The sequence below is a fragment of the Eutrema salsugineum genome, unplaced genomic scaffold (genome assembly GCF_000478725.1).
Source record: "Eutrema salsugineum unplaced genomic scaffold, Eutsalg1_0 scaffold_8, whole genome shotgun sequence".
Classification (NCBI taxonomy): domain Eukaryota; kingdom Viridiplantae; phylum Streptophyta; class Magnoliopsida; order Brassicales; family Brassicaceae; genus Eutrema; species Eutrema salsugineum.
The window spans coordinates 6,607,092-6,611,229 of record NW_006256414.1 but is presented as its reverse complement, the minus strand read 5'-3'; the positions used below and the strand labels follow the sequence as shown (position 1 = coordinate 6,611,229).

Below are 4,138 nucleotides of genomic sequence, written 5' to 3'. Positions count from 1 at the left end.
GCTTCTTTGGGATTGTTTTCCTCTGAATTATGGTGCTGCACTCATGAATCAAGACCACCATTCCTTGCAACTCCCTTGTCTTGTCAAGAATAGCATCCTTTAGGAATTTGGTGTACTGAGAAACCATGAGAAAGGCTTCAATAAGAGGTATGTTGAGCTCAGTCTTCTCTAGCTGCTTGTTGAAAAGAGCTCTACCTTTCTCTAAGAGCTGCTTTTTAAACCTTCCTGGAAAGGAAGCTTGGGCTTATAAGCTGGTGGTGGCACCAAGCACCTTCTCTTTTGCCACACCTTTACCTTTTTCATTCTTCTCAACTGATAACTCCACAACTTCATCAACTAGATCACTCCTTTGATTCCCCCCCCCCCCCTACTGAGTTGCTCATTATTCTCAATGAGCACAGGTCTAAGCTCTCTTTCTGGTAGTTCCTTTCCACTTCTTAGAATTATAGCATAAGCATACTCTTTGGGATTTGTTTCAGGTTTTCCTGGAAGTGTTCTTTGTCCTCTAGATGAAAAAGAAGCCTGGTTCTTCTGGAGTTCTTTGATCTGCCTCTGTAGTGACTCATATTTGGAGCTGAGGTCACTAACTCCATGTTGTACCAACTGTTGACCCTGCAGTATCTGTTGTAGAACCCCATTGAAGTTTGGACCCTGTTGATGTGTAGGACCCTGTTGCTGCTGTTGACCAAACCCTAGAGGAAACTTGTTTCCTTGGCTCTGAATAGGCGCTTGAAAATGCTTCCCTTGGTAATTCCTTTGAAACTGGTTCTTTGGAACATACCCTTGAGGTTGAGCTTGCTGAGAAGGATATAATTTGTCACCAGGAATTGCTACATTGGGATTTTTGTAGCTTAGGTTCTGATTGTAGTTGTTGAACCTGTTGAACTTGTTCTGGTTCCCAATATAGTTGAGCTCTTCCTGAGTTAAACCTTCTTCATTCACATTCTCAAAACATTGAGGTTGCTCATCAAATTCACCAACAAAATGAAGAGGTTTCTGAGTAGCAACTAGGACTTTGTCAAGCTTGCTTTGCAGCTCCTTGATATCCTTTCTCATTCTTTGCTCCTCTCTAGAGCCATCTCATCTATTGCACCTATCACATTCCTCCACATAAGTATCATTGCTCATTGCCAAATTCTCAACTAGCTCCATGGCAGCAGTGATCTCCTTTGCTAAGAAGTTTCCATTGGAGGCAGTGTCTAGGTTGTTCCTGATCTTAGGAAGAGCACCTCTATAAAGAGTGCTAAGCAAAGATGCTTCTGAGAACCCATGGTGAGGGCAATGATTAGTGTAGCTCCTGAATCTTTTCCAAGCCTCACCAAATGTTTCATTTTTATGTTGAGTAAAGGAAGAGATCTGATTCCTGAGCTTAGCTGTTCTTGAAGTTGAAAAAAACTTTGATAGGAAAGTCTGCTTACATTGCTCCCATGTCTGAATAGAGCCCTGAGGCAAATTCTTCTACCATTGGCGTGCTTTGTCTCCTAGACTGAATAGAAAGATTCTTAGCTTGAAACCATCTTCAGATACACCATTGATCTTTGTAAGGTTTCAGACCCTGTCAAATTTATCAAGATGATCTAAAGGGTTTTCCATAGACAACCCATGGAACTTTGAGTTTTGCACCATGTTGAGAAGTGATGCTTTAACTTCAAAGTTGTTGTTCTCCACAATTGGAGCTTGGATACCCTGCCTGTTCTGATGAGCATTGGCCCTGTCATTTGAGCCCACAAAAATTGGATTCCTCACTTGAGGCTGGTGATGCATGTGCTAGTGTTGGTTCTCCTGGTTCACATGAACCTGATGCTCATTTCTAGCCGCCTAGTTTGGGTTAACCTAAGCCTGGTGCTCATTCTTTGAAGACATGTTTTGGTTCACATGAGCCTGATGTTCATTTCTAGCCACCTGGTTTTGGTTAACCTGAGCCTAGTGTTCTGCTTGATCCCTTTTGTGACATCCCAAGAATCTCATTAAGGGCAAAAGAGAACATTTGCTTGGAAAACCCTAAACCTAGCAAGCCTCATCTTTTACCCTATATATAAAATTAGTTCGTGGCAGAGAAGGAACAGAGAGTTCAAAACAGCGAAGCCCTGCTGGAGTCACATTTGAGCAGCCATCATCAAAACAGCTCGAAGGAGAAGCCATTGCAGCAACTTAGAAGGCTGATCTGACGTGTTCTGGCGTGAGAGATAATCGGGTGGTAAAATCAAATCAGATCGGGACGAAACTTGGTAAGATGATTCTAGGCCCTCATATCTAGCTATAGCCGCAAACATATCATTATTTGGAGTTGTCTTCTAAATGTTATGAGTCTTTTTCCGAGCCATATTTGTAAAGGTATGATCCGCGAGCAGCCAACTTGAGAAGCGTTTTTCCAGCGATCTAGAAAGCTTCAGAAGGCGATCTATATACCATCGTGAATATCTTCAATCCAGCTTTCCAGATCAATCTTCCGATATCAATTCCGAGCTGTGAAAAGAAAGTTATGATCGTTTTTCTATTGGATGTCAAATCTGTCCGAAGGTGAACTATATTCGTTCTTCATCAAGTGGCAAAGGTGAAGCAGGACTTGTGGATCTATAGGTTGTCTTAGACATAGTTGTATATGTGTGTGCTGAACCTAGAATTAGAGATTGATTGATAATTAAAACGAACATGAATGATTCTTTGAGAATTGTTGTATGTATTGTTGATTGGTGTTAGTTTAGGCGCGTTAGAGCGCATGATTGATCCCGGCCTATGGACGGATTGCTTGCTGGTCTTCACGAAGGACATTTCGTGAAGTGGTACCATGGCTGGACCATACACAAAGGAAGTGTGGACAGTACAGGGCCTGACGGGCCTGTGAGATTTGTGGCTGACGAGTCACCAGATTTAAACAGTGTGACGTTCTCGTGAGTGGGAACTTATGTGCTAGGTTTCTGTGTACTTGTGAAATATTTATGATTGTTGTTTGTCTAATCTTAGGTTAAGTAGACATATATGTGGTTATGTTTAATTCTTCGTATAGATCAAGTGGACAGGTAGGATCGTCCTCACTGAGTATCTTCAAAATGCTCACCCCTCTTTTCTCTTTTAGGTGTTTTTTAAAAGATCAGTTTGGCATGGAGTACAAGTCAAGTTATTCAATAGGATTTCCATGGTTTTAGGTGTCTTAATTTGGTATCTGAGCAGGTTAGCCAAACCGATTCTGACCCGGGAGGCATTTTGGGACTTTTCCAAATTTTGAATCAGTTTTTTAAAAATTAAACAAAAACTTCTAATTCTATTTTAGATTTTTCGCATTAAAAAAAAATTTGGGATTTTGGATTTCCAAAAAAAAACAAAATTCTCGATTTTCAAATGGTTTGGAATTTTTTTTTCGTTAATATTTTCAAATTTCTTTTGGGATAATAAAATGAGTCAAGTCCGAGTTCAATAGTTGAAGACTTCAGCATTGATAAGATAGAACGGAATCTAAGAGGGGCGTGAAGATCGACTGCGCAACATATTCGTTGGGATGTCACAGTGAAATGATTTTGAAGGACGCGAAGGTGGGGTCGATAACCAAGTGGGGTAGAGGCAACTCTGAATTCGAGGATGAATTTCATTTCAAGTGGGGGAGTTTGTGACATCTCAAGAATCTCATTAAAGGAAAAAGAGGACATTTGCTTGGAAAATCCTAAACCTAGCAAGCCTAATCTTTTACCCAATATATTAAATGAGTTCATGACAGAGAAGGAACAGAGAGTTCAAAACAGCGAAGCCCTGCTGGAGTCACATTTGAGCAGCCATCATCAAAACAGCTCGAAGGAGAAGCCATTGCAGCAACTTAGAAGGCTGATCCGACGTGTTCTGGCGTGAGAGATAATCGGGTGGTAAAATAAAATCTGATCGGGACGAAACTTGGTAAGAAGATTCTAGGCCCTCATATCTAGCTATAGCCGCAAACATATCATTATTTGGAGTTGTCTTCTAAATGTTATGAGTCTTTTTCCGAGCCATATTTGCAAAGGTCTGATCCGCGAACAGCTAACTTGAGAAGCGTTTTTCCAGCGATCTAGAAAGCTTCGGAAGGCGATCTACATACCATCGTGAATATTTTCATCGAGGGTTTCCAGATCAATCGTTCGGATAACAATTTCCGAGCTGTGAAAGAAAG

At 41.1% G+C, this 4,138-nt stretch overlaps 1 non-coding gene across 1 annotated transcript; it reads left to right on the top strand.

The window, feature by feature from the left end:
• Positions 1–1,264: 1,264 nt before the first annotated feature.
• Positions 1,265–1,371, top strand: LOC112082710. Its single transcript, XR_002897329.1, has one exon. It is a non-coding gene; the product is annotated as a small nucleolar RNA R71 (small nucleolar RNA).
• The last annotated feature ends 2,767 nt before the right edge of the window (positions 1,372–4,138 follow it).